The sequence below is a fragment of the Tupaia chinensis genome, unplaced genomic scaffold (genome assembly GCF_000334495.1).
Source record: "Tupaia chinensis unplaced genomic scaffold, TupChi_1.0 Scaffold000054_1, whole genome shotgun sequence".
NCBI lineage: Eukaryota > Metazoa > Chordata > Mammalia > Scandentia > Tupaiidae > Tupaia > Tupaia belangeri.
In genome coordinates this window covers 7,436,997-7,455,555 of record NW_006159512.1, presented here as the reverse complement: position 1 = coordinate 7,455,555, position 18,559 = coordinate 7,436,997, and the positions used below count along the sequence as shown (strand labels likewise).

Below are 18,559 nucleotides of genomic sequence, written 5' to 3'. Positions count from 1 at the left end.
GCCCCGCCCAGGCGCGCTAGACCCTGCCCCCCGGCCCCGCCCCGCCCCGCCCCCAGCCCGCCTCGCGGAGCCCGAGCCCCCAAGCGCTCCCGAACGCAGCTGGCGTAAATCGCGAGACCGTGGGCCGGAGCAGCCTGGCGAATAACATCCCGGGATGTTACGGCTATCGTCAATTTCAGCACTCACTGACAGTGTCACCTAAAGCCCTCTGGAGCAACCTTATGACGAATGGGGGGAGACTAGATGTCCTACGCTTTAAAACGTTCGCTGCCGCACAGTGCTGTTGGTTGGGTCGACCTACGTGTTTTGTTCCTCCTAAGAGTAAACCAGCCTGGACCGCCTAACTGGTAGGGTCAAGGATCGGCCATGAAATGCTGAACCCGCCATCACAAATGGGTCGAACTCTCACAGTAAATATGGAAGGCGGGACTTAGGAACTCGTTATACAAACGTAAATCAGGTTAATTACCTTTGCAGGCCAGGCCCTCAAATGCCAAACCCCTCCAATCTACCCCATCCCGAGGATCCTTGGGGTGGCGAGGAGGATGCGAGTGTCCGGGCAAAGCTGTGCGCGAGGAGGGTGTGACTGCGGCGCGTGTTACTCAGGTGATCTTTGTTTCTTCACCTGGCAAAGGTGGGTAGGGCTCCCTGCAAAACTGATTTGGAAGTTTGCCAAAGGCTAGTCTCTGGATGGAAATAAATCTGAACCCGAAAAGGAGAGGAAAGATGTAAAGTCTGCAAATGGGATAACTAGTCTGTGTTGGAAACTTAACCCCACTGGCTCACTGGGGTCTCTGGAAATTCTGCATGGAAATGCAGTTGAGAAGGGGCTCTTAATTCTGCTTAATTTCCTTTTAACGTTATAATTATATGTATATATTTTTGCTTTGTTTAGTTTTTTAGTATTTATTTATTATTATTTATTATTATTATTTAATTTGACCCAAAGAGAAAGAGAACGAGAGAAGGGGAAAGTGAAAGAGCTAAGTCACCAGGTCCAGGATCTAACCGCGGTCAGACACGTGAGAGTCCAGGACCTTAACCACCAGGCCACCTGCCAGCCCCAATATTTTAGGATTAAAGGTAAGTTTTTCCTAAAGTTTGTCAGTCACAAAAATACTTAAGTATAGTAACAAGAGTAAGGAATATATTTTGTTTTTAAAGAGAGTATGAGCACTACCAATCCAAGAGAAGTATTTCATGTCTGCAAATTATCCTCTACCAAAAAAAAAGAAGAGAGGCCCACATTGCACTGATCAGTCAAGGGTTTCAGAGCACCAGAAAGTGTGACTCCCTACTTACCCACCTTCCCATGCATCTAGACTGGTTCATTTTTCTCTGGCATCATAGAAAGCTGCTTGGAATGCATAAACAACCAAAGCCTAGTATGTAGTTACTCTAAAAATGTTATGTTACTATTAGTTCCCATTTAAGTAGAGATAATTTAGGAAGAGACATGTATTTTTCAAACACAACATACATTACTATTACTTGTGAATAACATCTTGCCCTATTAAACTGCTAGGCTTCTCAAAAAACAACTTGGGAACCGCCATCTTCCAGTAATTAACCCAAATGACGAACACAAAGAGAAAGAGGAGAGGCACCCGATATATGTTTTCTAGGCCTTTTAGAAAACATGGAGTTGTTCCTTTGGCAACATATATGCAAATCTTCAAGAAAGGTGACATTGTAGACATTAAGGGAATGGGTACTGTTCAAAAGGGAATGCCCCACAAATGTTAACCATGGCAAAATTGGAAGAGTCTACAATGTCACCCAGCATGCTGTTGGCATTGTCGTGAACAAACAAGTTAAGGGCAAGATTCTTGCCAAGAGAATCAATGTGCGTATTGAGCATATTAAACATTCTAAGAGCTTCCTAAAACGTGTGAAGGAAAATGACCAGAAAAATAAAGAAGCCAAAGAGAAAGGTACCTGGGTTCAACTAAAGCACCAGCCTGCTCCACCCAGAGAAGCACACTTTGTGAGAACCAATGGAAAGGAGCCTGAGCTACTGGAACCTATTCCCTATGAATCCATGGCATGATGAGTGTTAAAAATAAACTAATCTGTGGTCTATTAAAAAAAAAAAACAATAAGAACTTGGTTTTAAATTTTCTAAACTTGTATGTTTCCACACAGATGCACTAGAGTGTGAAGTGAATATATAAATTAACAGAGATTAAAAACTTTGTTCCAGCCCATGGCAATTTATTTGGCAGCAAAGATTAATTTCACAGATTAGTGGAAGTATTAGGTCGTCAAAAAAGTAATGATTTTTTTCTGTTTTTCTATGTGAAAATGCATCGTGACTCTTCAGACCCAAAAATAAAGTCTACACATTATATTCTAAGTGAAAGTTGACTCCTTTTTAGAAAAGCTGTGACCCAGTATTCAGTTTTCACCAAGTCTGGCCAATTACAAACTAGTATTTAAACCTGTTTTAAATCTTAGGTGAAAATAAGAGTTAATAATTCCAAAATCCAAATCCAAGAAATGTTTACCTTTATAGTGAACCATATTCTTAGAAGCATCTGTTATCCACTTTAAATTCAATAAAAGCAATTTATAAAGGAACTCCAGAAGATAAGTCAACCTTCTGACCCTAAGGTGCCTATTTTCTCCTGGCTCAGAGGAGAGAAAACAGGCTGACACCAACTTGCTCCATACAGAGCCTTTCATCTACGAATTTCAAAATACTTAAGAAAAATTAACTCTCCCAACCTACTTATAAAGTATTACTAATACCTTTTACAGGGATTTCTCAGGAGATAACAGCCCACACAACTTGCTCACAGCAATAGAACCCATCAAGGGAAGTAGATTATTAACTCATGATTTCCAGTGCCGAATTCATTCTATGCTATTGTAGATGCCAGTCTCCAAGACCTTAGCAAGTAACAACAGATCATCCTCAGAAAAGGCAGACTTGATTTAAGGAGCCAGCAGGTAGCATGGTGGCTAAGGTGCTGGACTCCCACATGGCCAACCTCCACTTGAGTCCCAGACTTGGTGGCTTGACAATCAAGATGTGTGCCCAAAATCCTAAGAGAATGGAGAAGAGATTGTGGCATGGCCATCCACCTAGGAGTTGATGTCACACTTTCCCTCTGTCTCTCTCAGGTAAGCAAACACATCCTAAGGCAAAAACAAAAACAAAAAATGTGTTTTAAAAGCGTAAGGTTATTTAGATACTGTTCCTAAGTAAAACCTCAACGCTAATGATTTTCCCCTAATCATTTAAGGAACAGGATTTCTACCCTTATGAATCTTTAAACCATTAGATAGCAATTTTCTAAACGAAGGTCCAATTACTACTAGTAATTATTTAAGTAAATGCGGCTTTAAAAAAAATTAAAAAGAGGGGACCCAGCAGGTGGTGTGGAAGTTAAGGTGATGAATCCCACATGGCCAGCTTCATGGTTCAAGTGCTTGTTTGCCCAAATCCCAAGAGGGGAGGAAAAGGGATTGTGGTGTGTCCGGTCTCCCCGGGGGGTGATTTCTCACTGTGTCTCTGGCTCTCTCAGGGAGTGCACGGTCCCTATGGCAAAAACCTTAAAAAAAAAAATAAAATAACCACTAAGGTATGCCTTCATGCAGCAAGACTAGTTCAGGCAACAGGAAACCTAAATTGGCCTTAAAGATCATCTCTAGTATTTAAACCTGTTTTAAATCTTAGGTGAAAATAAGAGTTAATAATTCCAAAATCCAAATCCAAGAAATGTTTACCTTTATAGTGAACCATATTCTTAGAAGCATCTGTTATCCACTTTAAATTCAATAAAAGCAATTTATAAAGGAACTCCAGAAGATAAGTCAACCTGACCCTAAGGTGCCTATTTTCTCCTGGCTCAGAGGAGAGAAAACAGGCTGACACCAACTTGCTCCATACAGAGCCTTTCATCTACGAATTTCAAAATACTTAAGAAAAATTAACTCTCCCAACCTACTTATAAAGTATTACTAATACCTTTTACAGGGATTTCTCAGGAGATAACAGCCCACACAACTTGCTCACAGCAATAGAACCCATCAAGGGAAGTAGATTATTAACTCATGATTTCCAGTGCCGAATTCATTCTATGCTATTGTAGATGCCAGTCTCCAAGACCTTAGCAAGTAACAACAGATCATCCTCAGAAAAGGCAGACTTGATTTAAGGAGCCAGCAGGTAGCATGGTGGCTAAGGTGCTGGACTCCCACATGGCCAACCTCCACTTGAGTCCCAGACTTGGTGGCTTGACAATCAAGATGTGTGCCCAAAATCCTAAGAGAATGGAGAAGAGATTGTGGCATGGCCATCCACCTAGGAGTTGATGTCACACTTTCCCTCTGTCTCTCTCAGGTAAGCAAACACATCCTAAGGCAAAAACAAAAACAAAAAATGTGTTTTAAAAGCGTAAGGTTATTTAGATACTGTTCCTAAGTAAAACCTCAACGCTAATGATTTTCCCCTAATCATTTAAGGAACAGGATTTCTACCCTTATGAATCTTTAAACCATTAGATAGCAATTTTCTAAACGAAGGTCCAATTACTACTAGTAATTATTTAAGTAAATGCGGCTTTAAAAAAAATTAAAAAGAGGGGACCCAGCAGGTGGTGTGGAAGTTAAGGTGATGAATCCCACATGGCCAGCTTCATGGTTCAAGTGCTTGTTTGCCCAAATCCCAAGAGGGGAGGAAAAGGGATTGTGGTGTGTCCGGTCTCCCCGGGGGGTGATTTCTCACTGTGTCTCTGGCTCTCTCAGGGAGTGCACGGTCCCTATGGCAAAAACCTTAAAAAAAAAAATAAAATAACCACTAAGGTATGCCTTCATGCAGCAAGACTAGTTCAGGCAACAGGAAACCTAAATTGGCCTTAAAGATCATCTAATTCCCCTCTTTTTTTCCTCTTCCCTAAAAAGCTGGCTACCCAGGGTTCAATATAGCCCTCTGTTCCCCTTCTTTTCTCCTACATTATTTTTTAGTCCCTTTCCCAGGAATTCAGACTTCTTAGTTCCAAACATCCTTAAGCTCTTTCCCAGGAACCCTACTGCTCAACACAACTTGATAGGATGGAGGACATAGATTACATTATCTATGGCAGATAAGAACTCATACAGGAGCCACTACCTTTTTTTTTCAGGTTGCTTAGAGGGCATGTATACGGAGAAAGGCAGACAAAGTACCACCTCTTCATGAGCCACAGACATATCCCAAACCCTTCTCCTCCATTTCTCCATCCCAGCGATTTCAGGCATGTATACACATATACCTAGCAAGTCTTTCAAGCTACAGGGGTGGAATTCAAACTGCTCAGTTGGCCATGTAGGGTCAGGCTTCCCTTGATCACCAGGCTATGGGCCAGCTCAGTCCGTTTTTTTTCTTTAAAGAATTATTTAATTTTATTATTATTAAATTCACCATACACACACGCACAGAAAAAGAGAAGGCAAACCACCGTGTTCGGGGCGCAAACTGTGGTTGTCCATATGAGAATCTAGCACCTCAATCACCGTGCCACCTGCTGGCCCCAGTCCATTATCTTTTCTAAAGGAGTGTCTACTATAAGACTAATCTATAATAAACGAATCTTTTAAGAGTTTTGTCAGGGGGTCAGCAGGTAGCATGGTAGTTAAGGCACTGGACTCCCACATGGCCAACTACACTTTAATTCCTGGATTTGGAGGCTTGCTTTCTCACTTTCCATTTCTCTCTCTGGTCAAATTTTAAAAAGTAGTTAATAACAAATAAAATTTAATATTTTAAAATTTTTTTTTCAGAGATTTTGTGCACTCGCCAGAGAGTGACAGAGAGGGGAAGCACCTTCTTCCCCATGGGACGTGATCACAAGGCACCCTTCTCCATTTCTTGACTCTTTCAGGATTTGGAGCATGCACACACACGTGCTGGTGTGCTTTTCAACACATCGCAGACAGGATTCGAACTGCACGGTTGACCAGCTGTCTTAAACATTAGGCCATTAAGCCTAGATAATCTAATATCTGTGGTTTTTAAATGAGTTTCTGAAAAGATCCCAGACTGTGGAAGAATACGAACCTGGTTTCCAATCTTGCTTTATTAGCTATTAGTATTGTATTATAACAAACAGGTTGCTTAGCTTCTCAACATCCAATGTGTCTTCATTTGTAAGATGAAAATACTACAACTTACATTATACAATTTAAGTACTGAATGAGAACTATGTAATGGATCTTACAGATTTCAGCTAATGAGTAGTAATTAATAAATCATAAACTTACCAAAGTTAGCAGATGTTTAATAAACATTGGACACTAAAATAAAAAAATTATATACTGGAAGTAGGTGGCATAGCAATTAAGGTACTGGATCCTATACAGCTTACTCGAGTCCCAGACCCAGCAGCTTGAAAATCAAGACTGGCTTGTGTGCATGCATGCCCAAAATCCCAAGAGGAGACTGGAGAAGAAGGGATTACAGCATGGCCAACCCCTCTGAGGAGTTATTCTCACTTTCCCTGTCTCTCCCTCTCTCTATCTCTTGTCTCTCTCTGACAAGTGCATACACCACACAGCAAAAACTAAAAATTGTATACAAACCAGTAGTTTCATTCTTGGATATTGCTTTAGGAATAGAAAAATTTGTTTAAAGATTATAGTAAGAAGAAATACATGAATATACCCAACTATATCAAATACCAGTGAAAAGAATTTGACCATGTAACAAAACAAACAAACAAAAACAAACTACTAAGGCTTCAACTAATAAAAAGGTACATAGTACTTTGAAGAGTAAACCTATCTACCAGGTCCTTGGAACAGATCCACAGTCTTTACATACAAATTTTATAAGTGCATTTTTCTCAGGAATTGTTCCTTGGATTTTAACAGATTCTTTAATAATCTAGTATCCTGAGAAGTCTGAATAACTGCTCTATTCAAATAAGATGGCATTATTATTACTTAAGTAAAAGATAAAATGAAAGTCAAGTCCTACTAAAGAACTTGGACACAAACGTTAAAATGCTTCGGAGAATATAAAACCTCCACCCTTTCTCTGTGGTCATGTTATACACTTAATGACACTTAGAGAACCCAGGCCGGCTGACTTGCCAAGCCTCAAGAACATAAACAAGGTGAAAGATGAAAGAATAGAACCTTTCCAGGTATAAGAGCTGAGACACCCCAGAAGCCTGCAATACTGAAGAGCACCACTGGGACAGGAGGAAAGTACTAGTACGTGGCTAGCAAAACAAGCACCTTTGAAGGAACTCGCCTCTGGAGGCCTGGAGTTTGAATCAAAAACATGCTTTCTTGGTTTTCATTTATTTTCTCCAGCATTTTGAGTTTCCACATTTGTAAAATGAGCCTACTGATGTTTCACTCTGTCATACAGAGTGGCTGTGACCATTTAAAAAAAAAAAATCATATATAAGCATTTGTTCACAAATGTTTAAAAAAGATTTTTTTTGACAGTGTTTTGCTATAGGGTGAATGCGCTCACCAGAAAGACAGAGAGACAGAAAGCGAGAAATCACCCCCCCGGGGGTGGTGCACAGCACAATCCCTTCTCCTTCTTTCTCCTCTCAGGATCTTGGGCATGCACGCACACGCACCTGGCGTGAGTTTTAAGCCACCAGGTCCAGGACTCAAACCATGGTCAACTACATGGGAGTCCAGCAACATAGCCATTATGCTAACTGCTGGTCCCTAAATATTTCTAAATATACTACCCAACAGACTTGTGTTCAAGCTAACAAGATAGCGTCTAATTCAAGGTTGAACACGGGTGTTCAATAAATAGTAGCCAAGTGGATGCGAGGTAACTTCCCGATGACCTGAGTACACTAGCATCAAATGCTGAAGGCCAACATTACCTTCATGCAGCTCTCGAAATTCCAAGCTTCCAAGGGGTAAGAGGGAGGGCCTCGCGGGGGGAAAAAAAAGAACATTTAACAGACACAAGAATGGAAAGTTATTGTGTGTGGTATTTAACTTGCTGGGCATAAAATGCATTTATGCTTTGAGAACCCACATCATATGCTATAAAAACATACGATTAAATATAAATTATTTTTTAAATATTTTAAACAATAAAGTTGAGAAATATATTGTCAAATGGTTACTCTCAAACTCAAATGAAACATGTAAAGATCATTATAAACCATCTGAAAATAAACTTGATATTAGATTGAGGGAAAATAATTCCAAACTGTTTGCCAATATGCTGCCTAGAATCTCTTCTGAACAACTCAGAGCCAGGGCTCTGATAGAGTCAGCATTTCAGTGAAACCTCGCACGTGAGTTTCTTCTGGGCCCTGCCACCATCCATTCACTCAACAGAAATATTTCAATGTATACTAGATGCTAAAAAATACAGAGAAGATACAAAAACATCATCAGTCTTCTCCAAAAGGAATGTACAATTGAGTGGGAGCAGAGGAATGAAGTTCCATTGCCAGACTATGCTGGGAATACAAGATCTGCAGGAACTCGACCCTGAATCATGAGCACCCCGTGGCATCAAGGAGACAGGCCTGTGTCTCAACAGCAGTAACAGAGCTGAGTGCCTGAAGGCTAAGTACAACAGAGTGAGTTTCACAGAAAGGCAGGCCTGAGTTCCACTCCTGACTCTGCCACTTAATTATCAATACTTGTGCAATCTGGACTGCTCCTTAAATTTTCAAGGCCTTCAATTTCTCATCTATAAAACTGGATTAATACCACCTCTACTGGCTGTGAGGGTTTAAACAACTAAGTTTTACACAGCATTTTGAGTCGAGCACATAACATTCTATAACTGATAGCTACTATCAATAAAGGCATGTTCAGGACCAGCAGTTAGTGTAATGGCTATGTCGCTGGATTCCCACATAGTCGACCACGGTTCGAGTCCCAGACCTGGTGGCTTAAACTCACGCTGGGCGCGTATGCGTGCATGCCCAAGATCCCGAGAGGAGAATGGAGGAGAAGGGATTGTGGTGTGGCCATCCCCCTAGGGGGTGATTTCTCGCTTTCTATCTCTATGTCTCTGTCTGGCGAGCGCACGCACCCTATAGGAAAAACCTCTCCAAAAATAAATAAATAAATAAAGGCATGTTCACTTAAATATCTGCTAAGCTCTAACATACAAGGGGTATTCAAACAGTTTGTAGAAAATGTGTATTATGATAAAACTACACACAGACTTCAAAATACTCAAATAAACCCATACTGTAATTCCATTATTCCATAAACTTTTTGAAGTCCCCTCACGTACCTGGGATCAGCGGCACAAAGAATAAGAATAGCTCTCCACTCTTGATATATAAGTTAAAAATTATCAACAGCAGGATTCCTCTTTTTTCCAGATAAGGATCCGCGGGAGTGCTGTAGTAACATGGAAGGAAGGAAGGACTAGCCAAATCTGGCCTTGCACTCTGAACAGGTAGACAGTTGAGAAGTGAGTTGGGGCAGGAAAAGATGTCAGGAATTGAAATAAAAACAGAATGAAGAAGGGAAATTTTAAGGACTACAGTGTCAATAATAGTCCCAAGAGCCTCCAGGAAGTATGAGAACAGAGCAGGAAATAACCAGAAGAGTGGGTTGAGGCCAAACCCTGGAGGGCATAAATACTAAGCCACACTTGGTCCTGGGTACAGATCTGGGAGCTGTGAAAAAGCAATCTGGAAGATGACCAGCAGGACATGGGCTGAAGAAGAGGGGGATCAGAAATGGGAGGCCAGTTAGAGACTGCTGCAGTGGCTTAGTCAAGAGGAAATGAGGACCTTGGACCACACCAAAGTAAAGAGGCAGCAGGCAGGCAGACCCTGGTCAGTGAGCAGATAGGAGGGGCGAGAGGAAATCTGATGTCTGGACCAGACCAGTAAAAGAACAGGTACTTGGCAAATGGAGGTCTGTGATGGCACTAGGCAGAAGTGGGAGGAGGGTGCTAGAATCTCAATATGGAAATACAACCAGGAAAATTTTATTATAATCAATTTTTAAAAAAATTTTATCGCCAGAGGGCATGTGTGCTTGCCAGAAAGAGAGAGAGAAAGAGAAAGCACCCTCCATAAGGCATGGTCATACTGCAATTCCGTCTCCTCAATTTCTCCCTCCTTTTGGGATTCTGGGCACGCATGCCCACATGCCGGTGTATTTTTCAAGCCATCTAGTCTAAGACTCACACCATGCAGCAGTTTTCCATGTGGGATCCAGCCACCTCAAACACTAGGCCTTGAGCTAGTCAGATCTGTTTTGTTTTGGTTAAAGCCATGTGGGCTCACCAGAGACAGTATGAGAGAGAGAGACAGAGAGAGACAGAAAGCATTCCCTAATAGAGCATGGTTACATCGCAGTACCTTCTTTGTTTCTCTCTCCTGTTGAGATTTGGGGCACACATACATGCACATGTGTGGGAAGCATGTTTTTCAAGCCACCAGGGAGGATCGGGACTCAAACCATGGTCAGCCACATGGGATCCATCACCTCCAACTACTGGGTACAGGGCCAGCCCTGTAATCAATTTGTAGGCTTAACAAACTATGCCTCTCAGAAACCAGCAGTTAGCGTAATGGCTATGTCGCTGGACTCCTACGTAGTCCACCGCGGTTCGCGTCCCAGACCCAGTGGCTTAAAACTCAAGCCAGGCGCGTGTGCGTGTGTGCCCAATATTCTGAGAGGAGAATGGAGGAGAAGGGATTGCGGTGTGACCATCCCCCCTGGGGGTGATTTCTCACTTTCTGTCTCTATGTCTCTCTCTGTCTGGCGAGCGCACGCGCCCTATAGTGAAAATCTCTCTCTCTCTCAAAAAAAAAAAAAAAAAACTATGCCTCTTTAAATTTGGTAGTCCTTACCCCTTACTTTTGTGTAAGATAAGCTTCCTTAGTCTTCAAAGCAATACTCCAATCTTCAGGTCTCAATCTTTACCAGGCCAAAGCAGATACACTACTAATACCTCCAAGAAAAAGGGGTTATCTTAGAGGAAAGAATCAAAAGAAACTGAATATTCTGTCAGTTTGGGTAGAGTTTGGTAGGCCGGTCAAGAAAATAGAGAGCTATTCAATTATTCCTCATTTCCTGATATCTATTCAGTTCAGAGTATGGTTTCTGGCAACTTTATAAATTAGGCTTAAAAGGAGACCTGCTATTATTTCAGAGTCTATCCCACAAGACTAAAGCATGGGGCCATCAAGCCTGACTATGACATGATCACGTCTTTGCTCCCACCGCAATGTCTGCTTTATTCAAATGGACGTTACTTATGCATTGCTTTGTGTCTGTCATCTCTATTATTGACTGGAAGAAATTATTAAGTCCCCTGTTGCTAGTGTGAGCTCCAAGACTATTCTCCCAAGCTACCAACCTCTTAACTGTGCCTGACACTTAGTATCCCAGTAGTACTTTCTTATTCACTTTGCTTTTCCTCTCAGTACCACCAGCAAGCATTCATACAAGTGGTTTCGCAATCTGAAATCCTGGAGACACTGATTCACACACAAGAAAGACTCTCTATAAGAATACTTGTAATCTTGCCTTAAAAACCAAGTATGTTGGGACCAGTAGTTGGCATAATGGTTATGTCGCTGGACTCCCATGTAGTCAACCACGGGTCGAGTCCCAGACCTGGTAGCTTAAACTCACACCAGGCGCGTGTGCGTGCATGCGTGCCCAAGATCCCGAGAGGAGAATGAAGGAGAAGGGAGTGCGGTGTAGCCATCCCCCCAAGGGGTGATTTCTCACTTTCTATCTCTCTGTTTCTCTCTGTCTTTCTGGCAAGCACACGTGCCCTATAGCAAAAACCTCTCCAAAAAAAAAAAAAAAAAACTGAGATGTTGCCTCTTCTCTCCAGGAGAGGCAAGGGGCAGGTCTTCAGAAGAATCTTGCCTCCTCCATTTGCAGCTGAGAACTAGTGCTTTCAGGAAATAAGAGAAATGAAGATTGTCTACTGATAATTCAACCTCCAGCCCCCAGTCTTGAGTGATAGAGCACCCCCTCTATCCTTTTCTCTGTCTCTGTCTCTCTCCGCCACTCTCTGTCTTCTCTTTTTTTGTAATTTTTCCTTTAAAAACTTTTTTAAGGTAAAATATTCTCTTGGCTTTCAGATCCTCCTTTATCTTGCCAATAACCCCCTTTCCTCCTCCTCTCTAAGAGGCAAGAGGCAGGCCTTCAAAAGAAGACTCCTCCACTGCAGCTGAGAATTAGTGCTTTTGTGAGCCACGTGGTTTTTATTTTTTGCTTTTTTAAAAAAATTGGTTTTTTGGTTGATTTTTCCTTTTTTCCTTCTTTTTCTTCTCTTTTCTCTCTCTCTCTCTTTTTTTTTTTGTTCTCTTTCTCTGTTGTGTTATTCTTTTTCTTTTACCTCATCAATTTAATGCTTAATCTCCATTCACTGTCTAGTCAGATCTATGGGAACCATAGCCAAACATTAAAATACTATTAGGATCAACATATTGCTCAATACCCACTGAATTTGCTGCACAAAAGGATAAAAACAGAGTGGCAAAGAGATTGCAGATCGCCTCCTCCTGCATGTCCCTCAGTGGTCAGATTAAAACTTCTAGAAATTAGGAAGAAGCAAATAACCCATCAGATGACTAGAAATTACTGCAAAGGCACAAGAAATATGAGAAATCAAGATAATACCTCCACCTGAGGAAAAAGAATAACTCCTCTTCATCCATATACAGTTCAATGGAAATCATGGAAATGTCTGATAAAGAATTGAAGATATTCATAGTGACAAAGTTAACAGAGATGCAAGAGAAGAGAGACAATGAATTCCAGAAGAGGCAGGAGAATAGCGCCAAGGAGTTCCAGGAGGTGAAGAGTTCTGGCACAATCAGAAAGAGGAAATATACATCATAAAGAAGAATCAAATGGAAATGTTAGAGACCAAGGTTGTAATACAGGAAATCAAAACCTCCCTTTAAAGTATTAAAAGCAGACTAGATCATACAGAAGACCGAATCTCAGATGAAGAAAACAGAATCACTGGCCTAGAAAAATCCGCCACAAAGACTGAGAAAACAGTCCCAAAAAATGAGAATAATTATGAGAAATACTAGATACCATCAAATGTCCAAACATCTAGATAATTGGTATCCCAGAAGGTGAAGAGACTAACAACGGCATTGATAATCCATTCCATGAAATCCTGGAAGAAAACTTTCCAAACCCAGAGAGGCATTCAAAGATCCAGAGCCCAAAAATACATAGGACCACAAATAGAATTAACCCTAGAAGATCTTCTCCAAAGAACATTATAGGCAGATTGACTAAAACCACAGGCAAAGACAAGGTACTCAGACTGGTAAGAGAGAAATGACAAGTATATCCCATCAGCCTAACAGCAGACCTCTCATCAGAAACAATATAAGCAAGGAAAGAATGGGAAAATATATTCAATTGTTGAAAAACAATTTCAACCAAGAATACTACACTCAACAAGATTATCCTTCTTATGGGGGGACCAGCAGGTGGCATGGTGGTTAAGGTGCTGGACACTCCCACATGGCTGACCCATGGTTCAAGTCCCAGACCTGGCAGCTTGCTTTCTCACTTTCTTTCTCTCTCTGTGTCTCTCTCTGGTCAAATTAAAATAAATGAATGAATAAATAATTCTTAAAAAAAAAAAAAAAAGATTATCCTTCATATGGGAAGAGAAAGCAAGAACATTCTCAGATAAACAAAACCTGAATGAATTTACCAACACCAGAACAGTTCTCCGAGAAGTTCTGAAGGGAGTGTTGTATCAGGAAAACTAAAGTCAGACACACAGAAATAAGAGTTAAAAAACATCTAAGAAAATAGTCAGCTTAATGGTAGGGACAAGTCAAGTTGAATATTATCTTCCAGAATTTAAACAGAAAGCTTGGACCACAACAGAACTTAGATTAAGTACATGAGATGGAGCTGATGAAATAGAATTTTATGGCTTTTAACTAAAACAATACTGATCTTTTTCTGTGCTTTGTAGTCCAGGGATAAGGATTTCTGTCTTCTCTAGAACTGCCGACAGGTCCAGGTAACTACTATTTGAACAGAATCCTAACCTGCTTCCTGCCTTAAGTCTTAAGCAAAGTTCTCTTAACATTTTTTGATTTATTAAACCTACAACTGCCTTTCTTGAAATTGAGAAACATATTTTAAAATACCTATTTAACGACCACAATAAGCTAGATAGCCTCAGCTAGGTGCTATTTTATAGTATATTCATCCTGCTCACAGTCTGATGCCTAAAGTCAAACATTTGTTCAAAGATATTTATATATCAGCTGAATTTGCTATTGAAAGCAGTTACACTGGGACCAGCACTTAGCATAATGGCTATGTCGCTGGACTCCCATGTAGTCGATCACTCACTGTTCGAGTCCCAGACCTGGTGGCTAAAACTTACACCTGGCACGTATGCATACGTCTCCAAGATCTCATGAAGAGAATGGAGAGGAGTTGTGGTGTGGCCAACCCCCATGGGGGGTGATTTTTCGCTTTATGTCTCTCTGTTTCTCTCTGTCTTTCTGGCGAGCACACACGCCCTATAGCAAAAACCTCTGGGGAGGGGGGTGGGGGGAAGAAAGTAGTTAGATCAATTAAGAGATTTTGTTAACCAATAAAATGTGGGAGAAAAAAATAAAGGAATGGAAAGCAACTGCAGATACCAGGAGATATATATATATATAAAAAAGATGTTGGGACCAGCAGGTGGTGTGGTAGTTAAGGTGCTGGACTCCCATATGACTGGCCATGGTTCAAGTCCCAGACCTGACAGCTTGTTTCCTCATTCTCCTTTTCTTTGTCTCTCTCTGGTCAAGTTAAAATTAATAATAACAAATAAAATTAAATAATTAAATTTTTTTTTAAACTGAGATGTTTGTGAAAGCCAGATGTTTCTGTGTAGTAGGAACTCTATTGAGAGTTCTTAAAATTAAATATGTCCCTAGGCCCAATTTTACATTGGACATGTAAGTCCTGACCACAGATAGCAGTTCCCTATTCTTCTACTCAGTAATAAAGTGTTACTCCTTTGTTAAGCTGCCATTTGCCATTTTCTTTTTCTTCTTGTCAGAGGGAGTGTACCCTCACCAGAGAGAGAAGGGAGAGGGGCCAGCAGGTGGTGTGGTGGATAGGGGGCGCTGGATTCCCACATGGCCGACCATGGTTCAAGTCCCAGACCTGGTGGCTTGCTTTCTCACTTTCCCTTTCTCTCTCTCTCTCTCTCTGTTGTCAAATAAAGAAAACAAACAAACAAACAAACAAAACAAATGGAAATAAATAAATAAATAAATAATTCTTTTTAAAAAAAAAGAGAGAGAAGGGAGAAGGCAGCCCTCAATGGGCCACCATCAAGCCACAATTGCTTCTCCATCTCTCAATCTTGTTGGGATTTGGGGCATGCATGTGCTGTGCCTGGTATGTTTTTCAAGCTACCAAAGCCAGGATTCAAACCATAGTTGGCCACATGGATCCAGCTCCTTGAACCTCTAAACTCTGGGCCTCACATACCCAAATTCAAGGCGGATTCCTAGTCCCTTGCAGAGGTCTGTTTCAGAATTCAGGTAGAGCCTGGGCACACGTGTTAAACAGGCACACCAGGGTACTCCGTGTAGGTCATTTATACTTCTGAAAACTCTTTATCTTCATGCAGTGAACTAGGCTCAAAAGTTTCAACAAAACCTTTCCTTTGAACACTCTCTTTGAAAGTAGGTTTTGCTGCTGTTATTGTTTATTATGGCAGAGGGGGAAAGGAAGAAACAGTATTAAGGAGCAAGGAAAAGCAGACTTTTAGAGTTCCCTCTCCATTATTGATGATTATTTATGTTGCAAACTAAATCATGAAATGTTCGTTAACTTTTTTTTTTTTTTGAGAGGTTTTTGCTATAGGGCACATGCACTCACCAGAAAGACAGAAAGAGACAGAGACAGAAAGCGAGAAATCACCCCCTGGTGGTGGAGGGGGAATGGCCACACTGTAATCCCTTCTCTGTTCTCCTCTCAGGATCTTGGGCACACACACACACACATGTGCCTGACTTGAGTTTAAGTCACAGGGTCCAGGACTTGAACAGTGGTCGACTACATGGGAGTCCAGCGACATAGACATTACGCCAACTCTTGGTCTCAACCTTAACCTTTTTTTTTTTTTTTGGGGAGAGGTTTTTTCTATAGGGTGCGTGTGCTCGCCAGACAGACAGACAGACAGACAGCGAGAAATCACACCCCCCCGGGGGGGGGGTTAGCCGCACCGCAATCCCTTCTCCTCCCTTCTCCTCTCGGGATCTTAGGCACGCACGCACACGCGCCCGGCGTGACTCTTAAGCCACCGGATCCGGGATGCAAACCGCGGTTGACTACGTGGGAGTCCAGCGACATAACCATTACACTAACTGCTGGTCCCACAACCTTAACCTTTTTTTTAAACACACCTTAAAATGGGGAATTTAGGACTTTAATACTAACTCTAAGCAGTTGATTTTACACTAAATAAATGCCTTTCTCTGCTCAAACCCTATGTTTCTAAAGATTTCTAAAATTCAGAATTAAGCTACAAATACGGTCAATTAGCTAAAAATTCACAAATCTTTCAAACCAGGAGTCCTTACCTTGAGTCATTTTTTTTTTTTTTTTGAACAAGAAAAATGAATGGATTGCCTCTGTAGCCTAGTGATTAAGAGAACAGGATCCTACATGGCCAACCTAGGTTTAAATCCCATCCTCAGCAGCTTGAAAACCATGCCAGGCACATGTTTTTATGTATTCCAAATCCCAACAGGAAGGAGAAATAGAGAAGGGATTGCAGTGTGACCATGCCCTATTAGAGGGTGCTTTCTCCTCTTTTCCTGGAGTGTATATATACCCTCTGACCAAAAGAAAAGGACAGAAAAGAAAAAGATACAAAGTATTGTAGAATGGCAAGTTTACTTAAGAGGTGTACTAAATGATTTTTTAAATTAGGTCTTTAGAGTGTGCTTTTCATTATGCACAGTACCTCACTAAATGTCTAAAATTAATCATGATCATATGGAATTATTAAAGACATCAGATCATATCTATAAAAGTGAGTTCCAAAGCCTATAAAAACAGTGATTCTTTTTACTCCCATTGACATTAAAATAAGAGCATACGTAGAATTACATAAAGATCAAATACTCATATGACTTGTGTAAATTTATAACACAGGCAGAGAGAACAGAGTAATCAGACAAGAAGGAATATTAATACACCCTTGTCTCGTTTTACTTGCAAACTAAAGATCTGAGTAACAACCAACTTAACACGGAAAATTTTTTTAATCTTAATTATATTTCTTCATTTGGTACTTGTCTTTGTAATCTAGCTCCATCTCCTACACCTATTCTTCAAATGGGTAAGCAGGGTTCTTTCAGGTGCAAGAGAAGGGAGTAAACAAAATGAACATTGTTAATATCCTAAGGGTGCACACATCTAAACACACACACACACATCATGTGTCTTTCCAGACACAGGTCTCATTATGTTACCTAGCTGGCTTCGAACCCATGATCTTTCTGCCTCTACCTCTTGAACTAAATCACTTCACATTTAACGCAGGCCTCTGTTTACTTCTAAGAAGGAAACGTTCAAGTATGAGTTGCATTCCTTACATGTTACATAGGTACAATGGATAAAGGTAAAAAGATAATTTGCAGAAATTCAAACAGACATAGCAAGGTGATGGGATTACAGAAGGCTTGCCAACCTAGTAACCGACACACATACTGTGGACCATCATCCGGGCTGCCGAGCTGCACCTAAGCATTCTTTCAACGGGGTAGGTTAGGACCTATCCATCCCTCGGTAGAGCCTAAGGATTTCCATCACACTGTACGCCGGTCACAGGGAAGACTTCAGTTCTTGCTTTCCCCCCACTCAAGTATAAACAGACACCTGAGTGGAACCCAATTCACCTGACGGGCTGATCGACTGCTGTCCTTGGAGTCTGGAGTTTCTGGTCCCCCACTCCTCAAAGAAGCAAAGAGAAAGCCGATAGGGGCACTTAGCCGAGATAAGCATTTCCTGATCTCTCAGTACTTCCCTAAACAATTCACATTTAGCAGGCTAAGTTGGTGCTCGAAAAAGTTTTAGTTGTTTACATTAACTGAGAGGGGAAGAGAAGGAAAAATAGGAGAAAAGGGGCACTTTTAAAGTGATTTTAAAAGATGAAAATACAGTAGTTACGAGTTTCTCATCACACTTCCCCAGTGCTGACAGTCACCCATCGTCTGATCCGTTTCGATAACATGCAGCCAGCCCTGGAGTGTTTCTGGTCGTTTCCAAGGCTGTGCGTCCTTCGGGGGTCCGTCCGCAACCTTGCGGGTTTTAAGTAAGGCCGAGACCACAATGGGCTCGCGGCGCCCGCTCCCGGTGCTGGCGGGTAAAAGACACGTCACTGTCGCCTACCTTCAAGGTCGGACCATGGCCGCCTATCTTTCTCTGCCTCACAAACACCACGGGCACGTCTGTCTCGGCGGTCAGCTCCGAGAGCGCTCCTTCCAGGCCGCGGCCGTCCTCTGTGGCACAAGAGCAGAGCGTGAGGTCCCCTTCCCGGCGGCGGGCGGGGACTGCCGGGGCGGGGCTTCCGCCCGCGGGCTCTCGC

General features: G+C 41.6%; 1 protein-coding gene across 4 annotated transcripts in view; it reads right to left on the bottom strand.

Annotated features, from left to right (window-relative positions):
* Positions 1–18,559, bottom strand: part of TXNRD1 (thioredoxin reductase 1) — a 66,735-nt gene that overhangs the window by 46,258 nt on the left and 1,918 nt on the right. For 3 of the 4 annotated variants that reach the window (XM_027775847.1, XM_006141425.3, XM_027775848.1), the window contains exon 2: positions 18,364–18,473. The exons of the other annotated variant lie outside the window; for it this stretch is intronic. The gene's annotated coding sequence lies outside the window, so the exon portion shown is untranslated. The remainder of the gene's footprint in view (positions 1–18,363; positions 18,474–18,559) is intronic. 4 annotated transcript variants of the gene reach the window in all.